Genomic DNA, 21,230 nt, shown 5'->3' with positions numbered 1-21,230 from the left:
TCGTATAAGCAGACTCTGACTACTTCAGTTAGCAGATGACTTTACCACTTGCATTTCCACTGGCATGATGAACAGGGCATTTTATGATCTGTGACGGAAAATGCCATGCCCGACTAGCCATTATTCTGTTAGAGGTTACTTTGGCACTTTGTATTCTCAAATCAATAAAGAATGATAACAAACATCACTAGGCACAGATTTTTCCACACATGAACACGCATCCCATGAACGCTGAAAAGGAGCTTGAAGCCAAGTTTTAATCCAAGGATTTGCAGGTCCACATAAATTTTAAACTATATGCTTGTGTCACAGTAGATGTCTGGGCTGAAGCAAACCATTGAAATGGCATTGCTATAAAATCAAAGCAGTGGGTGATTTTACTGTCCTACTCGTATGTCTTAAGATCTGAAGGTGTTTTAACAAGTGAAGTACATGAAGTACTCTGAACTGATTGTCAGTTCATCAGCCCCTGGGGGCAGCTGCATATAGAGGTACACCAAGACCTAAATGAAACATTTCTTTCAAGATCTTTGCTCTCTAAAGCAACTTAACCAAGTTTACAGCCATCATAGTCATGACACGTAGTCATACTTCTACTTCTTAGAGTGAATATTAAAATGCTAAAAAGCCAAGGATTTTTTCATATATATAGGTGGTGCCTAATAATTTAAGTAGGGCCTGGTCTTTGCTTCCTGAGAACTTTTCAAAGTGATAATTAATATTATCTTAAAGCTAAGGATATTGACGCTGATTATGTACCACATTTAAGCATACTAATAGTCCTATTTACCCCAACCTTTTCAAATGCTATAAAAACCCCAGTATCTTCTCTTGAAAGTGAAAAGTCAGAAAAAGACTATTTGCATAAACCCATTTCTATGGCTTACATATTTGAAAACGCTCAACAAAGCTTCCTTCTCTTTTTTGCTTGTTGCTCTGTCGTACATAGCGTACTCTGTCCTGCCACTTTAAACAGGCCATTCTTTGTTAATGAGAAGCACTTGTGTCCTTAAAAGGAATGAGGCTAATTTCTGTGGAAAGTACAGCTGTGGCCTAATCTGAGCTCCTCCTGCTTGTTTGCGTATTCTTGGAAATCAACTAAGAAAATACAGGGGCGGGGGAAAGAAGATTTTGCACAGATTTGAGAAATTTGAGATAGCATCAAAGGAGCAGGGAGGAATCTTCAGAGACAATATTTTTAGCATTCATCTAAACAGATAGAAACTAGATAAATTTTAGAAAACATAAACATTTATGCTCTTGTCTTTTTATTAAAAAAAAAAAAGATAAGGCAGCGAATGGGGGCAATAGACTTCAGAGTTGGTCTAACACTCCACCTAGCCTTCAGCTTTACTTATAGAAACCTGCAAATGGTCCCATGTATGCTAAACTTTAGAGATGTGAGTAGTCAGTCTGGATGACACACGTGGTCCAGCAGCTCCCGGGGAGTTTGGGTAAGCAGAGGCTCACTCCCGCAACCCGCAGGACCCGCACAGGAGGCTCACATTATTTAGTAGCATTTAGCTCCTCTCTCTCTGTGCCAGTCATTTTTTTTTTCCCATTCATTCCTGGAAGAAAATCTTTTAAGAGCTGGGTAAGAAAAGGTATGTAAAGATTAGCTTAGGGCTAAACTCTTTCACCCTGTCTCGCAGTCAACCAAGGTAACTGGGGTGGCTGGGAGAAATATTAATAGTAGGGGTCTAGTTGGGTACACGTGCACCCAATGCACAGCACTGTGAGATGGGAAAAGTAATCTCTGTACGTCTGTTGTTTCATGGACACTGTCTTTTTTCACATACTCACTTCTGACATACCACCCAGGACCAAACCATAACAAGAAGCTGGAAATAAAAAGAGATTTCAAACACTGTCATTATGAAGAAGAGAAAATGACACTAAGAAAACCAAGAGATGCTGAAGTTCCTGAAGTTTTTAATATCTAAATAGTAATTAAAATTAATTCCCCTCTGCACTTTCCTGTTAATTAAAGAGGAACGGGATGGGAGGAAAACACTGTAGCATTGCAAAACACAGAGGCATAACTTTTGACCCTAAGAAGTTTTAGACAAGAATTTTACGAACAAAAAAATCTAACAAAAAATTCAGTTCTGTACCTTTTTAATTAGCTCTGCAAAAGAACAGGTGGCATTTTAAAGAAAAAGTTTGAAACAGATCAAGCTTGAAAAACACAGGAGTTTTGTACTACTGAATGAGAGGACTTGTCTACTCTCAGGTTACCCTGCTAATATTAACAAAAGTAGCAAGTGACAGAGGATGATTATTACACCTTCAACATATGGCAAATATTACTTCCAATAAGGTTTTTAATGCTGCATTAGAACAAACTCAACAACGCAAAGCACACTGAGCAAAACAGACATTACTTGATTATTACTATGAGAGTAAAAGGGTCAGAAGATTGCTTTAGCTCATCAACCTTAACCGAGCAGAGATATATCATATAATGTATTTGCATACTTTAAAAAGCTGCTTCTGTAGTAGTTTCCTCCAGCAAAAGTTAAACAGACTATACTTTTGTATTTTTATTCAGCAAGGGAACACAATTTATTTCAATAACTGTTTCCTCTCCTCGCAAATCTTCACCCAGCCAAAAAATCTATACACAAGACTATATAATCACTATTTAAATAGGAAAGATGGTTGAATTAATAAGCGATTTCTAGCTCAGCTTAATTTACTTCGCCCAGGATCCCTTGAATAATACCAAGGTCTGATACACACGCCTGCTTACTCGTTCCATTTGCAGAGCAGAGTGAGTTTTCCCAAGAGAGCAACAAATGGGCAGAGCGTAACATTTTAAAAGATCCCAATCCCCGTGCAAATCAAGCTGAACTGTAAATTATCCTGGCAGACAGAGATGTGTAAATAGAGAATCACTTACCCCACTTCTATTACAAGAACTACAAAGTTTTTAAGAGTCAGGATCTTTGAATACTTCAGGGAAAATGCAGTATGCAGCTGCTGCTTTAAGCCCGTGAATTGGACAGTACTGACATTATAATCAACTGTTTCTGACACAAAGCTCGCGAGAGTTGGCAGCAGCAACTTGATCTGCAGGCAGCCATTCCTTACGATCTGACATCTGCTCAAAGGCTAATGATATCCTCGTAGAAATGCTACAGAGAGAAACCTGTTTTGGAGAAAATCAGGCATGAGCTTCTACAGGAAAGGGAAGATGCAGTGATGTGTTCTTAGCATAGGGCAACAATTTTATAATCTAGAAAGATAAACAGATTTATAAGTATAATAAAATCCTGCCTCTCTTTCCTTCATCTTGCTTAAAGCACCGATCTCATCTGTACTTTTTTTGCTGTTGTACAGCTCAAGATTAGCACCATTTTAAAGTACTTCAAACTTTTCTTTTCACTGTAAGATAAGTAGTTATTTTTGGTTTTAAGCAACAGTGAGAGATAAAAAAAGGAGTGTCCTCTGCACAGACATGTGAACAGCTGGCAAGCATCAGTTGTATTACTTGACTCCTGGCCATCTGTAGGCTACCATAGAAATCTGCGTTGTCCTCTTCTGATGTTAGGGTTAAAAATGGTACCCATATGGGTGTCACATGCTGTTTTCTCTCTCTTCTTAGGCTTCAAATAGGAAATCACCCATGCTGCTTAGTATATCCAATACTTATATACAATGTACCCCAAACTCCTTTTTCTTGAATGTCTTAAGTATTGTTTCCACCAGAATTCAGCGCTGCAGGTGCAAAACCAGTCTAAACTGCAGGTCAGAGTTGTCAGGGTTGCGGCACAGCTGGGAACGTGTCCCAAGGGTCCACAGCGCTTGTCAGCAGTAAAGCTGCACCTGCAGTCCCCCAGCTGGGACTGGGACCCTGTTTGCTGTGTGCTATGGAGATGTTCACTGAGAGGCTATCATCATCTAAATACCAAATGTTTTGACATACAAATGAAGGTAGAATAGAGAAGAGGAGTGGAGAAGATAAATAAATTACATACGCTCCCATTACTAAACGCCTTGTCAAATCCACATCCCTCAGCCACCACATGAAACCACCTTGCTGGTGGGGCTCCTGGCCCCCAGCAGCATCTGCTCACTAGAGCTGCTCTGAAAAAAAAAAAGTTTCCACAATTTAAGGTTTTCTTCTACTGAGAGCCTTTGCTTCCCCCATTAGAGCTGAAGACAATTATTTTCCCTCTGTTTAATAATCAAACTACAGCTCTGTTTCAATTACACAAAAGCAATATTTGGCAATGCATAGAACAGGAATAAAGCAGAAATAAAAAGTTAAGTATGAAGTTTATAGACCTTAACATGGAGACTACCAATGATTTTTAAAAGCTAGCATGTGAAATAGTGTTTTAATAGAGAAAAGCTCAAGAAAGCATGGTCATTTAGTTTCTCCCAGTAATTTCACAGTCTGCCTTTAGGATCAGACGTTTGAGAGGTACATTGCAGGGACATGTCCATTGAAGAGAATATGTCCCAGTCTAAACCTACACCAGGTTATAAAACCCCAGGCTTTTCGCATGGAAGTGTCTGATATAGTTGCTAGTTGGGAATTCAGAATTCTTAGCCAAGATTGTTATCTCAGTAATGCAAATAGAAGCATTTAATAACAAAATAGGATTAATTCAGAATCAACTCTAGTAGCAACTCTTGCTGATCCAAACTTTTCAAGTGCAGTTTCCTGCAGGAAACGCTAAGTTGCGCTCTTTAAATTAAGGCAGTTTTCAATGTTCTCTGACATGTGCATTCACTGACTTTCCTTAATGCCTCTTCAACCCATTTGGAAACGTGGCCAGGTGACACACATTTGCTTTATTTCCATGACATCAGAGGAATGAATCATAAGCCCCAAATCTTGTTAAAGGCCACTTTTAAATAAAGTATTTCTGATGCTTATGACAAACCATTGTATTCTCAACCCTCATCACTGCCTTCAGCAGTAGAGAAACAGCAGGAGACTCAAAACACTAAAAATGCTCTTTCTGGCTTCATTTATTTTCCAGCATTGGCCTTGTTGTCCTACATCTGCTGTCACCACTGCTCCCTTCTCCTCTCCACGCCCTTCTCTGCTCCCCTTTACAGTGCCCAAGGCACCTGAAACAGCCTCCTGCTCTGAGGCAGACACCGTTACTAAATGCAAAATGTGGAGCATTTCTATGGACTCTGACAAGGTGACCCTGGGATAAGTGAATCAACTGTCTCAGGCTGTTTCTTGGGTGGTAGGAAACACTGAGTTCAGCCTTGGGGTTACCTGGATGTCTTCAGGGAAGGGGGGCATTAGGACAGACTTCTTAGACTGTTATACTTCTCGACTATCATACTTCAGTCTAATGTTAGACTATTATGCTGTACTTTTTAAGAAAACTAAGCCCTCTTCCATAATTTTTTCCTTTAATTAAAAAATTAACATATAAATTAAAGTTTCACAAATGTGTGCTGTGAGAGGAAACACTTATTTTAGTTATTACTTAGCTTACTAAAAATACCTGCACGAAAATTAGAGATTAAATACACTTAATGCCTTTAGTAATTCTGTGTAGAGTGGTCATTTTCTCAGTTTTCCTTTGGGAGATTGACAGTAAAGGAGGTACAAACCAGCAGATAGAATGCTGTATATATATCTGTGGGTGTATATATATAAAAGCTGTTATAAGTACATACATACGTATATATAAGTACATATACTGGTACTTCTAAATATCTCTATCCATCTGCCTACCTGTCTATAATACTGGGGCTTTTTGAGGTCATGCTTATTTTTATTTAAGGCAAGGTTCTTAAAAATCACCACCAAAGATAAAATTGTCTTTTAATCATTTAACGTGTATATATGAAATAGATCTCACACTGCCATAGGAATTTTGATAGGAGAGATGCCCAAGTCTCTTAAGAAATGAAAGCAAAGGGCAGCTCTAGGAAAGACTGACATTTAGTAGTCTAAGAAGCTCAGAGAATTTAAACAATATGTATTATAGAAATATCAAATATTTTTTCCATTATTTAGTTAATTATTAAACTGCCCTTCAGGGTATTACCTAAGCATATGCAGATGTTTACACTTATGAACATCCTAAATTATGCATGTTCTGGGTTCTCTTCAGGACTTACCTAATAGAGCTGAGATATCTACGAGAGACAAAACTGTTTGGAAAAAGATGTATTTCAGATATTTCTGGTGGAAAACACGTGCCTCTCTCCCAAGGTGTCCTCTGAGCTTTCAAGGTCTATTTGCACCTGAAGAGTCCCATTCACTAGATTTGATCCTGCCCTTCCAAGACATCTACAGCCTCGGAAAGAGCACCTGGGCTCCTGTAAAGATAACTGGGCTGAAAAGCTTTGCAAACGTCCCTTCAAAGTAAAGGGTATCACGTGTGAAGTGTGTGCATGTGTGAGGAAATGCTTACATGCTAATAGTATGCAAAAGTAAGAAACATTCTTATTTTTTAATTGCTGAGAGGAAAATGGAGAGGTGAATTACAGCTAAACTATATGAAATGTCACTTGTGTGAAAATGTGGGGAGGTTTTGTTTAAACTCCAGCCTTGATAAGCTCCCTCGGGGGGGCTCGGCTGTCACTGATCCCCGGCTGAGTTTTCACGCTGAGCATCTGTGTGACCTTGGCTCGAACTGCTGAAAAAACTGCTATGTTGTGAGAAAAAGCTGTGAGGAAAACAAGTAAACTGAAGCTGTACAAGATACGACAGGTGAAATTGCAGACAGGGGTAAGATTGCTGAGACGGGGACAGTTAGCAGCTCAAGGACTCCGAGGGAAAAACACCAAAGCTGCAAGCTGTGAAATCTTCAGGTAAAAAACACGGAAGATGGGAGCTCAGCAGCAGCAAGGAGCTACTGATGCTCAGCTTTGGGGCTTGCATTCATGTTATTCTACTGTGCATATTAGGAAATAAATCATTGCCTTTACTTTTAAGTTGAGATGCTCGCAGAGCTTCTTTCCATGCCCAATACAGTGATCCTGCAAGGTTACGCCTGTCTCCTCTTTCTGTATTTCTTTTGCAAATCTCATACTTGGTATAGCTGTGTATACCCATGAATGTAAAACAGGGACGCCGTAAATAAACCTGGAAAGAGCTTAAGTGTTGCTACAGGTGATTGTAGCTGGTGGCAAGACCCATCTGAAATTCTTTTATTATTCTGGTTATTCAAAGAAACCTCACTCCAGAGCAGCTTCCAGGACTAGCAGAAGTTCCCAACAATAGATCCGAAGGGTAATTTGATAATATTAGGAAAGGTGTCTTAGATACATACCAAGAAAACGGATACCAACTTATTAAGTATACAGAAGACACTAACACTCATATAAGCCATTAAACATGATTATATTTTCCTCTTATTGGTTCAATTATGATCCGCTGTACCTTTTTCCTTATTACTCTAATTATAGGTTGGTATCATTTCCTCTTTATTAGCACAATTATGGTCTGTACTTTTATAAAATTCTTGGAGAAATCAGAGCCAATGAGAAAATATAGCCAGTTAAAAGATAAAGATATTATTATTGTTGTTGTTATTATTATTTCTTTTGACTGTTCACTTACTCTTAATTCCTTATGGTACTCTTACATAACTCAGTATTTTGTCTCATATAGGGATCAGATTCAATAAAGAAAATTAAAAAAGAATAATGTATACACAATATGTCTTGCATGACGTTATTATAGCCTGGTGTTTAGCTTGTAAGAAAAAAGGCAAAATTGGAGTGTCAGCAAAGAGCTGAAATCTTGTGTGATCATGATAAAACTAATTAAATTATAAGTTAGGTTTCACAGATTTCTGTAGAAGATCAATTAATTGACAATATAACTGTTTTCTATTTCTCTTTCCTTTTTCTTTCCTGAAGATAGTAAAGCTCTAATTGTTTAAAATTATGTAAACATATCTGAATAACCAAGCTTGGTTGCTGGTAGTCACCTACCGACAGCAGTGTGAGGTTCACAACGATAATATGTCCTCTCATGCCCAAACTCTGTGAATAACAAAGAAGTTTGATGGATAAATGAGCTCATTTGAATCTCTAGAATTTGTATCTGGAAGGTGGGAACTCTTCTCAACTCCCAGTTCTCCCAATTCTCACTCTCTATTTTACACCTTACAACTAATATGATCCTCCATCTTTCAGTTTCTGCATCCACTAGAGAGATACACATCTTTAATGAAAAATGCCATAGAGGTGTTCAAAGGTTTAGCTTAAGCCACTCCAGGTTTCAGATTTCTATTTCATCCAGCATGTTGAAAATAGGAATGAAAGAATTGAGCCTTACATCAGGACCTGCTGGGACCTGCGGGTGGGAAGTTACAAAGGAAACAGGTTCAGCGTGCCCCAGTCCACTCCCCAATAACTGGGTCACAGCACCTGCATGTGTCACAGCTATGAATTTTAGTGGAAATAATTAGGTGTTTGTCATGAGATAAATCTTCAGATCCACCGGTGCCCTGTCGTTGCTCTGAAGCAATGTGGGTCTGAAGCCTGTGGGAGAGGAGGTTTGAGAGCTTACTGCAGCCCACATGCAATGAAGGCAGCTGGGCTGCACCTTTCCAATAGCTTTGCTCAAGTAGGAGGAGGGCGGCATCAATGCTGGTCATCATCAGGTCACATGTTTTATTTTTCCTCGTTATGACTGCATCGGGGCAAAATTAAAAAAAATTCTAGAGCCATTTTTCCTTTATTTTCTATAAATCACAGCTGATTTGATCCCTTTGCCTACGTGTTTCATGAAAGAAATATAACTTTGGGAAAAACAGACGACCCTGGAAGAGGTTGTACTTATTTTGTTACCACTGCGGCACAACACATGCAGGCTCACACTGACCTCTGCCATCGGGTCGTGCCCAGAGACCATTACGCTTATGAAAGCTCAGGCACTGCTGAGCAGTGTTGTAGCAAACTTCTCAGGCTGAGTGACTTTTTAACAGAAGACCCCTTTGTTCTGTGGATGTGCAAGTGTTGTGTAATCATGAAAATCTCATTATAAACATCTGTGCAAATTTTTCAGGAAGATGCTGTGATTGGTGAATATTGGGTAATTCATCACAGTGCCATCTGCTTGAAAAACAGAGTTGTCAGAACAGGTGGCTTAGTGGTAAAGTGTAGTAGGCTCCCTCAGGTCTTGCTATATGTCTATTTATTAATTTCATAACATTAACTTAAAGGTGATATGATGTTCAAAGTACGATGCTCAATATGAAGTTCAAGGATACAACTCAAAATACTAAGGGCATTTAAAAATTGTGTCCTTAAAGCATTAATCATGTATAACTATTAGGAAACTATTTTATAAAAGACTTGGAAGAATTCTTCATCAGTATCCTTCATTAGTTTATTAACAGTACATTCTGCTCATGGTTATTCTGCCCTTGCAGATTCCTGAGGGATTAACCCACCCGACAAACTTCTCTTTTCTTCCTCTCACCTTTGTTTGCACCAAGGAGATCATACAAGCCTGGAACAACACCGACTTTTCCCAGTCCGTTTCCCCCATCATGTAGGAGCATTTTAACACCAAAAACAATCCGTAAGCCTATTTCCCTTAGCAGGGGTTGCAGCAGGTTGAAAGAGGAAAGGAAAACTTCAGTGCACTGAAAGAGAACATGGCACCACGGGCAGACCTTGCGGACCTCAGCTGGGGAGAAGCGGTGTTTTTAGCAGTTGCAGGAACTTTATGATTCTCTGCTCATTTTCTCACTTTTGCCTGAAGGCAGGTTCGGTACTAAATGCACAAAGACAGTCTGCAACCTGAAAGACTTCCTATTTAAGTTATCAGACCAAGGATACTGGGAAATTAAAAGACGTGTCCAAGATCATAAGAAAGACTGAATGCATTCAGGCACCCAGAACTTTAAAACACCATCCTTCTTGGTTTGTTTTAAATCCCCCAGTTTTATAGCTGCAGTGTGATAGGTTTTCTCTCAATATATTACTAAAAACCGAAGATGTTTTTGATGGTAATCTTGAATAAAAGCAGCATTTCCATCCAGTTTCCACAGTAAACAGAAGTCAGCCCTTGGGATTCAGAGGCTGCATTTTCTAAAAGTCACCACAGGCAATAATCAAAAGAAGTTACTGCAGAATACTCCTGGGCTCCTGAGCTGGTAGACATACCATGGGGAAGGAAAGCCACTTCAGAGCAGTCTGCCCAGGAGCTGCCACTGCCTCTTGTTGGAGCCACCACCACAGCTGCGGAGCTTTTGTGCACAATAATTAATCATAATAAAGGTTGTAGTGAGGATTTGGTCTGGAAATGGATTCAGAAGGCACAGACGGAATATCATGGCACAAAACCACGTGCCTTCATTTTTGCCAAAGCAGCGACTTGCTTGCATTGAAGAAAACCCACAGGTAGGCAGGCAGGCGCTGCTAAGTGAGTTTTACATGGTTTGCCTTTCATTGCCTATCCTGCAGGAACACAGCTTTAATGAAATGTCAGTCTATTTCCCAGTGCCGCTGGAGGAATAAAGTGCAATGGCTAAGACTTGTGCAGTGAAAACATTCAAGTGATTTTAATTTTCATGTTCATGCAAAAAAACCCCATCACCAGCTGATGAAAACATCGAAGATTTTGAATGTCGCACAATGAAATGCAAGTGCCTGTGGTGTTGCCTTTCTGATTTAGCACACTTGTACTTATATCAAATATGAACTGTCCTCCCCAGCGAAAGGGCATTTACCAGTGTTTAGGATTTAACCATGTGAAAAGTGAACAGCAATTTGCTAACTCTCCTATGCTGCCTTCCCTCTCCTCCTCATTTTATTCCATGCCCCCCCAATTTTTAGTCAGCTATTCTCAGTGTTGCCAAAAAATGTGCAGCGATGTTCTTACGCGCAGAGTATAAAAAATAGTTTTTCTAATAAATGTTAACAGCAGCCATAAAACAGAAAAATAAAATAACACTAAGAAAACCAATCAATAAAAATATGTACAAGAATTAAGTATTGGTGCATGAAATAGGAAAAGGGGTTGAATCAGAGTGCTTTGTAGAGAAACCTGGAAGCTATTTCAAGAGAAGATGGGCAAGGAGTAAAATTTATCAAATGTTGCTGAGATAACGATACCAGAGCAGACAGGAAACAAGATGTTTGACCAAAGGGAATGCAAGTGAATGGATCCAGCTCTTTTCTGTGCTTCCCAAATCATTATTCTTTGGGGCTTAAGTGATCCCAGTGTGTCACCATGCAAATGGTTTTAAGTTAATGCTGAGACAGATGTTTCAGCGATGGGTGTCTGGACAGTTGGAATTCAGTTAGTGCTAAGCACCTAATGCATAGACAATGGAGATTTAGTCTATGGGATCAGTCTAGAGCTTCTCCAAACTAGGGTGAAAAAAAAAAGACAGAAAGAAATAAGAAGCCCTGCAGTGTGTACACCATCAGATCCTCAGAACTGTCTCTTTTGTTGCTCTCACCAAGCTGCCCTACCTGCTATTGCAGCCACGGTGTGTCCGTGGGCACCTCTGTATCCCAATATGCGCACCCAGATGTGTCCAACTCATCTCTGCAAACAAACCCAAAGACCATCTAGTTGGCAAACAGAAAATGGGACCGTGCACAGCCAGTACCTAACAGCCTTCAGAACTGAGCCAGGGCGAATATAAATAAGCATTTATTTAGAATGATCAAATAAATAGTCAATAGGATCAATATATATAAGCAGCTCCAAGCTCTGGTTACGTTGGCTTTGGTGTCTGTTCTGTGGAGCAAGAGCTTTTTACCCCTGAGCAATGTGGGGTTAAGCACAGGAAGACAGCCCCTGCCTTAAGCAGTTGGAGGGATTTTCAAGCTCTTCCTTTGGTATCTCTGGCATTCTGGATATGGGATTGCTATGGGATGAGCTATCAAAGGGCTGTTCAACAGGTGTGTTACTGTCTGTCTAGTATGCTACACTTGAGCCAAAATATGAGCCAGGAGCCCAAAGGTTTATGGGTATTAAGCAGAGATTTTCCAGCTTAGCCATTTCCATTACATACGCAGATTCAACAGCAGAGGCTACAGAAGTGTTTCCTGTGCCTCAATGGATATTTATCTGATAAAGTGTCTGAAAGACAGACATATTGCCTCCTCCTCCTCACCCAAGGATCCTGAGGGGGGAAAACACAATCTGCTAAAGCCAACAACCTCACTTGAATAATGGGTGTGAGATTCTCTAAGCAAAGTAAAACCCCAAGTATCTGCTGGAGATGGCAGTGACACCGCAGTGAATGCCCAGTCCAGTGATGATGACCAGCATTTGACATAGCAAACATCCAAAGAGCAACTTTCATTTACTGATTTGTGGCACTTCAGAAAGTGTTCCCTCTGCCCCATTGCTGGGCTAAAGATCTTTACCAAGATCTCCTTGAACTTATTGTAGGGAAATTTTATCGTGCATTTATACAGAGGAAGCCTTTCTCTCAGAAAGCTGTACTGGGTCTTCACTCCATGACTGGAGTTTCAGTCATGATCAGGACTTTTTACATAATGGGGTGCACAAGGAGATCAGCTATGAGCAGTCTTAGTGAAAAAAAGCTTTCAATTTAAGATAAGTGGCATCTGGTGGAAGCAGAAAGATGGGGGACACACACTGAAAACCACAAAGCAACATTTGTCAGCACATACAGCATATACTCACATGAATGTAAGGCAATAGAAGGTGACAAAGTTGCGTGGAAATGTTTATGGGAAGCTCCTTCCCATGCACTGAAGAACAGAGTTGTTTGAGAGAGGGTCAGCCAGAAATGAAGTCTGGGGTTTTGGCAGGAAGTGGCATCTCAACAGCAGTGAAAATAAGAGGTAGGTTGAGGGCAGGCTGTGAGTACAAGTCGTTCAGACTTGGAGTGCAAGCATCTGCCTGCTAGCTCCCGTTGTCCCCATGGTGCCTCAAAGTTGCATGAAATAAACCTGATCTTGGCTCACATCATCATTAACTCATTTTCTATAAATCCTTGGCATGGCATACAAGAGAGTGTCAGTAAAAATGGAGCTGTTAACGCATGGATTTTTAGCACTATATACAATATGTCTGGCATTACTGTAGTGCTGTTAGCAGGAAGGACTCTGGTGCCATCATGATGCAATATGCCAGTGCCTACCACCGTTATTAGCCTGTCTACCTTTGATAGGAAGCCTTAAGAGGTTATCCATGGGACAGCTGCTATATTACATCATGTCAGTGCACAGGATAGAGCTATTAATGACTTTTAATGTGATACTCCGTATCCTGACAACGCATGCTATTAGGTGGTCCTTAATCACCGGATCACAGATATTGATATTCCAACCCTAATAGCTCTAAAGATGTATGGTGCCAAAGTGTGCTACCCACGTCTGCAACAGTATATAGTAAAACCATTAGGCAGAGAGTCAAAATGTTATTTAGTTTGAAGGAAAATTATGAAATTTCAAACCTGAACATCCATAGGTCCAGTGCATGCTAAAAGGAATCTGAATTTTCATTTTCCAGGTGTCCACCTATTCTTGGGTTAATGACTGAGTGTTAGAACCAGCTTTTCAAAAATACAACAAAAAAAATATTGCTGCTCATTTTCCTGGCAGACTGCTTGCATCACTTTAATTTAGGAAGCAAACCATTTTACAATAATCACAGACATTCAAATGAGCCAAAAATGGTGTTTATTTTGTTGCTTTCCAAATTTAAGCTGACCTAAATAATTTAATACAAAATTTGTAGCAATGAGAACACAATTTGGTGGACACATATGGGAACACATTGAATTTGTACTACAGAATTGTTACTCCTCTGAGTAAAAGATGATTCACCCTCTAAATGTACTGTAAATGCTGATATGGCATTCTCTTTGGTGGCACAAATGGCACTGTGAGAACAGTACAGAGCCTCTCTATGTTCCCTCCATTTGATGTGGAAAAAGGAGAGCTTTCTCTTACTGAAGCATGAAAACTGGGGACATGCTTATTCTCTGAGTGGGTGTTTGATACTCAGTTGTCAAGACTGGCAGATGTCCCCAAACAGTATATTAAGTTGTTGCTGACAAATTCTTTTTGCTAACATGAAAATATGGAATAGTTTTAGCAAACAGTAGGGGAAGAAAAGTGGAGGACTGATCCCGTCAGCAGTGGTGTGTGTCCATGCTGCCCCAGACACTACACAGCAGTTATGGCAGTAGGGGCTGATGGAGATATGTCAGCTCAACCCAGCTGATTTGAGGTTCTCCATCCAGTAATCAACACTGTCACCTACTTCGTGTTCAAAGCAAAAAGCAATGTCTGAACTGATGGGTTATAATTACTGAGTGATGAAAATAAAACCTATTAAGCAGGTAGACCTGACGTCACTGTGCTCACCAATAATTTTTAGCAAGCTGAAAGATATTCTGGAGTTTCTCCAGTGTGAAGCAGGACGTGTGGGCAGCTGGCACAAAAGCATTTCATCTCAGATGTGTTTCTTTTCTGTTCGTAGTTATGAGTAGCTGTGGCAGAACTGAAGATGTTTCCCGTATCTGCTCCAGTGGGATGCAGGGATGCGGGAACTGCATTGCCTCTCTGTGGTTCAGTGGACTATAGGGAAAGGTTGGGCACAACAGGATTTGGTTTCTGACCATTTTGTCCTCTAATTCAACACTCAAGGAAAAGAAAACCATTATTTCTCTTCTTTCTTTTTTTTTTTCGCCCATTCTACACTTTTCCAAAGCTCTTTGTACAGTTTCTCAAAAATATCTTCACTAGTCTTTGCGGTATTTTGTCCTATTTATGTAACAACAGATTTCCTCTATATAAACTAAAGCAGAATAATAAGCATTTTCATAAATTTCAGCACTCTTTACATTTCACATATATTAAAACACAATAAAATAAGTGAAACTTAAGTGTGAGCTTAAGTGTAAGTTTAAATGTATTAATCATACTTCCACATGGACTAAAGTGCTTTTTTGGACCAAGACTGTAAATCATACTTCAGCCATGAACAGGACTAAAGTACAAATATGAAGCAATGAGAAACCTTAGCATTTACTTGTGGTGACAGTCCTGTAGGAATCTTCACTGCATAAAAATAATGCTCCTTTTTGGCTCAAAGCACTTCAGCCTTTCAGTGCCTTGGTAAGCATCTCTTAAGATACCCTTTCCCTCAGGTCCAAACCCACACAGGCTGAAATCAAAGGTTCTTTCTATCAAGTTAAGCAGGACTGAGGAGTCTGTTTTGGACACAGCCTGAAGATGAAAAAGGCTTGCACAGTCTCAGAACCAGCCCCAGCATTGGACTGGCACCACCTTTCTAGTTACAGCTAGTGGCTTTTGTCCCATTCTATACGATCAGTAAATGAACTGAATATGTAGTTTGCAAGACTTTTGTTCAGCAACCACACCAGTGCCAGCTGCATTGCTAGTAATAACATAGCCTGTTCTTCAGAATCAAGTAAAATAGAAAATGTAATTAATTTCATTTGAAAAATCTGTCTGAGCACATTTGACACCCGCTTCATTTCACTGCCACATCAGAAGATACACTCTGACCAACGTCACATACCCTGAAGACACAGAAGAAAGAGAATAAATATTATTATTGGTGTTTGAATATTCAGTCTATGTAAATGTATTATATACTTTGCTTGGCTTTGTCATAATAGAAAAAGCAAGCAAGACAAAATTGTATTTTTTTCTGCACGCATTTTTCTTTTGGCTTTTTTTTTTTCAAATTTTGCATAGTGCATATTGCAAGCTTTTCTTTTTAGTTATACGCCTCCAGCTATTATCTTGGAACAAAAATTCAGACATATCCAGCACAAAACCACATGAAATGGCTTGTCACAACTGTGCCTCGAGGTTTCAGAACCATAGATGTTGGAAAGGAAGAGACGTATTAATTTATCTTTTTGCATGTGCCCTTGCAGTGTAGTTTTTTCTATTTATTCTGAAAACCTCAGGTAAAATGGTATCTTCAAACAAATTAATGAAAAACAGCTTCAGTTCTGTACAGGCAAGGAGTTGGTTTCTGGGGAAGGGAAAGTCCTGTGTTTTCTTGTGCAGCTACCTGATCTGATGCATTAGAAAACCATAAACCACCAGGTTGTGCTGTTGCCCTTAAGCAATATGCATCACCACAGAGCTATGCTACTGTGCTCATCTGATGGCTATTATTCATTTGGGAAGACCCTAAAATCCTAGAAAACCAGAAAGAAAACAAGTCCCTCAGACTCATTTTCCTCTTGATTATACAGCTCAGTATTTTTCATAGGACCTTGGCTGGCTTTGTAAACCACTGGCAGTGTTTGCCGGCAATGAAATTCAGGTACAAAAAATAAATAATCCATCTGCACAGGCTTAGGATGCAAACACTGCAAAGCTGAACTGAGAATTGATGTTACACTCAGTGCAATTTCCAACAAACCATCCATTAATGTTCATCACTGCAGCTTACTTTCCCTACTGCATTCCCCCCCCTGCATAGACTTTCAGTTTTTCAAAACTATATACTATTTCAAAAATCAGGAGTGTACTGTGGAGAGAGCTCAGAGGACGCCTTGAATAAGTAGAGATTGGTGAAGATGCTGGACGCCATGTCTGTTTGCAGTTGGAACCTCAATGCTGCTTGCACTGGGCAAACCTTTTGAATCTCATGAGAGCCTCTGGCATGCTGGACTAGCCCATAATTTTTTCAGAATATTTTTCAGATTACCCTTTTTGACAGTTTATACCCGAGCTTTTTGTTTTCTTGCTAATTTCTAAATAGGTTTAATTCTTTCAGGGTCCCCATTACACAGTTTCTGAGTAAATCACCACTAAAGTGAGCAGATTTTTTTTCTACAGGACTGATCACCTCAGACAGTGGTGTGGCTCAAAATTACTTTTCCACTATGTATGACTAAAGAAATATGTTAACTGCAGAGAAGTAATAACATCTTCCATTAAATAACAGAAATTTTACACAGGAAGAATATATAAGCATGGCCACACTGAGTCTGACCAAAGGTAAATCAACAAATGCCAGGGAAGTTTGCAAAAGTAAAGTAGAAGAGTGGGCTAAACATGTAATGATACATGTAAAACTTTCCAGCCAGCAAAAAAAATGTCTCAGTAAGAGGTGATGTTTTTCTATCTTATTGCCACCAAGAGGTTTTTCTTGCTTGAATTTGTCCAAGTACTTTTTGCAACCTTGTAAACATTTGGCATCCGGAACATCTGGCGACAAGATCCCTTGCATAAGTGCATGAGCCGTGAAAAACTGTTCCTTTCAGTTTGCTTTTGAACCCACCACCTGCTAGTTGTACATGATATAGTATAAAGAAAACTGGGCTAAAATTCAAGGCTGGATCATGATACTTCCCCTCATAAAACTAAATAATTAGATAAGATCAGTTTTAGGGGTTTGTGACACAAGAGACAAGACCATCCCACAACATAACACCAAAAGCCGGACCCCAAATCTTTAAACCTAGACAAAATAACTCAGGGTCACATTTGGAGATGATTTAGTTTAATTTTAACTTCCATGTCACTAAGCATTTGACTGTGTATTCCCTTCTAAATATTCCCAAACCTTTTAGGATAATTCCCCAGCTACCCTTCAACTTTCTTCTTGGTGCTGGAGTAGCTTTTCCATGCTCTGTGCTTTCCTCCTTCATTGGTGTAACACATACTGTCTTCTATCGTCCCTCAAAGTACTCCAAGAAAAACAGCTTTTAGCTCTGTTTAAAAAGAAGAGGGGAAAAGGCTCCTCTTCTTTCATGCACTTCAGTGGGAATACACCGGATCAGGAATTGCTCTAACACAAGAAACACAACGCAGGTTATGCAGCTCCCAGTGGAGAGCTGGTACCGTCCTGGCTTGTGGATCACACTTTAGTTGCAGATGGCATGCTGCAGAGTTGTTTTCTTCCCCAAAATAACCTCCCAAAGAATACAACCAGATTTTTAGCTACTGAAAATCACAGTAGCGCTCTTACAGCCTGCTGCTGTACATCTATTTAGCTGAGATGTGAATCTGTCCCTTCAGAAAGAAGGTAATTATATGTTGGACATCTTCAGATTTCCTACTGTCTAAATTATTGAGAAGCAACTACCTCTATGTCAAGTCCAGTGTTTCAGATGGGGTCATATACGTGAATATAAAACTCCAGGACATGCAGAAAATCATGAAATAGGGAAAAATCCCCCCTCTTTGGACAGGTTAAAAATCTTGCCCCACAAATCTGTTCAATGCCAGCAAAAAAGTTAACAGAGAATAAAAGCAGACCTAAGGAGATCATTCAGTTGCAGTTTTAGGTGGCTTATGACACAATCCATCACCAAAGCCTATTATGGAAATTTGAATTCTACAGGGTAAAAGGTAAATTTCCGCTATGGATTAAAAACTATTCATGAGATAGAGAAAACAAAGCCGGAGGAAAAAAGATCTAATTCTTGACATACAGAAAGGTTAATATGGAGTGCCCCAAGACTTGCTGCTGGGACTGATTTTTGTCACTTTAAATCCCCGGTATAATGCAAAAAGTACTAGCTTACTCAGCAAATATTCTGCACTTCTCTATTGCAATAAATACTTGTGCTCGCTTGCTTTAGATCAGGCTCCTGAGTCTGTATGCCTTAACTTGTAATAGCACCCACAAGACTATCAGGGCACACAAAGAGGAAGCTTAATCTGGATGTGGTTACACTTCAGTAGAAATGTCCCAAGGGGAGAATCTGTGTTACTTGTGATTGCTCATAAATCAGAACAAAGACGATTTTTTCCTTTAAACCATTCAATGAGTCTGAAGCTCTGCAAGGCAGATAAAACATATTTTTCCCTTGTATATTGAAAAAATGTGGGAACCATGCTGCTACTGTGGAAAACATTTCTATTATGTCTGAATGAATGGCATTCGCATCAAAAAGATTCTTTAAATCCCAAGTAAACTCCGTCTTAAAGGTTTAAGTTATACCATGGATGTATGCAGACATTCAGCATGGAAATAAATGGTATACAACTCATTTTCCAGTAAATGTAGTCAACTGGAAAAATGGTAGATGAAGTTTCATGCAGATGAAGATTCATGAATGTACCAATACAGACACTAATGGATTCAGAGATGGTTGTTAAACTCAAAAAAAAAAAAAAGTTCTGAACAACAACTCAGTAAAAATGTCTGCTTATTCTTCAAAAGCAGCCAAAAATGGTTAATGTGTTACAGGCAACTGCTAGCAAAAAGATAAAGTCCAATTAAAAAGTTTGCTGTTATTTCACATCCTCTTGATTTTGAATTCAGTTTCAATCACATCACAGAAAACATGGAAAACATTCAGAAGAAGCACAACAGAAATGTCTTCTAGGCAACAAGAGCTTTGAAAAGTGTAAAAGCACCTTTACACATGATTCTCCTCCTTTTTTGACCAGCAAAACCAGCAAAAGTCTTTCAACTGTGCGGCATCTCAAAAGCTGAAAAGCTGCTGTGGTCACAATGATTAGAGAAATCACACTCAATTATCCTGTGCACATATATCAAGATAAAAATACTAAGTACAACGAATACTCACGATTCAGAACATAAATTGATTAACAGTCGGTTCAGCCAAAAAGTTGTCTTCATGGTGTATTTCATATTTAGGCATCAAGGCAGGAGGAATTGGCAGAAAACAAAGTTGAACATTTAATTTCCATTGTCAATTAACGAAGCAATGATCTCAGAAAATGAGTTGCCTTATGCCAACGGGTATTGATATATGTGACTATGTAATATTTTCATTTGCATTATGAATAATACTGCCTAGTGTAAGCCACCTAAAATATCTCATTCTTCTAAAAATGTGATTGGAAACCTTCCCAGCTTACACAGTGCATTTGCCCTTTTGAGAATAATGCAGAACTGAAGTCAATAATTGTATTTTATTTCAGGTTGTGTGTAGCACATGGAAAGCATTTGCCTTCTATTCACAATGCAAGATTAGCAGTTGTGAAGTCTTGATGGTCCCTGTAGAGGAACTGATGGAAATCAACAGTTGATCTCCACCTAGACAGGAATTCAGAAAGTATCTCTTTATTGGTATTGGTAAGGATATCTACAAAATTAAAAAAATTATGTTCACAATATTTTTAAAATATGTATTTTCCAGTATCTCCTTTTCCTTTCTCTTGTTCTCAAATACAGGGATTAAGGTAAGGAAACTGGTTTGTTTTGTTAGAAATATAGCATCTCAGTTTCCTTAGATTCCTCAGTGTTACTTAGCTGATAAGAACGAAGTTTAATTAAGCTAGAAGGCCTACTAACCATAATAATCCCCAAATCATCTGTTTGCTGGAGCAGGCTGATAGCTTCTGCCCACTTTTTTTCCTCCTGAACAGGTTGTTTAACAAAAATAAATCTTTTTCACAGCAAAATTCCTTAAGACTTCCTGCTCATCAGGTCCAGACCTCTACTGTTGTAAGAAATCATTATATATTATTTCACTCGTTGCTTGATTAAGCATAATCTTGTAGTTTCTTGCCCACTTTACTCCTAATGGAAGAGCATTTAACAATCTCAATCAGTGGTTATTAGAAATCTTACTCTCATGTCCAGAATAAATGTATACAAAACTATTTTTATTATGAGTGTTACAATTTCCTATTACATTTTCCCCTCCTGGGTATTTCTCTCTGGTTAAGTTTATAAGAAGGAAACACCTGCATCAGCTGCATCATCTTTCTAAGCCAAGTCCAACCTGTTTCAGTCTATCAGGCTTTTTGGGGATAGGAAAGAATGTACTTTCCCCTCATCATCCAAGTAAACCTTGTCCACCCTGTCCCTATTTGAAAGCATCACTCTTGACACAGAGGGATCAAAAATATATGCATCAGTATCGGAAAGTACACCAATATCTTACACTTCATGTCTTATTTCTATGCAGCTATTCCAATGAAACTGTCCTAGATTAACCAGAGCTGCCAAATTCTGTTTGTCCCTGAGTGTGTGACCTGGTTTAATTTGACATTACAAAACCAAATAAGCTTGCATGATAGTTTGAGATGAACAGAAATGCAGGAATACCTGAAAGTCCTCTGAGATGTAAATTCTGCTTTCTGACTACTCTGCCACGTTTCCTTGGCTACTCTGAACCGATACAGGGCTCGCTATCTCAGGTCTAGAAGTCATGAACAACAGCAGGGAGCTGTATGCTGGTAACTATGTTATAGTCTTATTTGAAAAAGAAACTGAATCCACAGTGTTTTCAGTATTGCAGAATGATGTACTTATTTGAAAATGGAATCCATACTTTTTCTTCCCCAGCGTATCACCACTCTAAAACTTCATCTTGTTCTTT

At 39.2% G+C, this 21,230-nt stretch overlaps 1 protein-coding gene across 2 annotated transcripts in view; it reads right to left on the bottom strand.

Annotated features, from left to right (window-relative positions):
• Positions 1 to 21,230, bottom strand: part of BCHE (butyrylcholinesterase) — a 57,069-nt gene that overhangs the window by 32,917 nt on the left and 2,922 nt on the right. Inside the window, exon 1 of one of the 2 annotated variants that reach the window (XM_009475618.2) lies at positions 2,903 to 3,042. The exons of the other annotated variant lie outside the window; for it this stretch is intronic. The gene's annotated coding sequence lies outside the window, so the exon portion shown is untranslated. Of the gene's footprint in view, positions 1 to 2,902; positions 3,043 to 21,230 lie in introns of those variants that run through there. 2 annotated transcript variants of the gene reach the window in all.

This window comes from Nipponia nippon, unplaced genomic scaffold (assembly GCF_047370975.1).
Source record: "Nipponia nippon isolate SJK-2023a ecotype South Korea unplaced genomic scaffold, ASM4737097v1 scaffold_7, whole genome shotgun sequence".
Lineage (NCBI taxonomy): Eukaryota > Metazoa > Chordata > Aves > Pelecaniformes > Threskiornithidae > Nipponia > Nipponia nippon.
The sequence above is the reverse complement of the archived record's forward strand: the minus strand, read 5'-3'. Positions and strand labels throughout refer to the sequence as shown.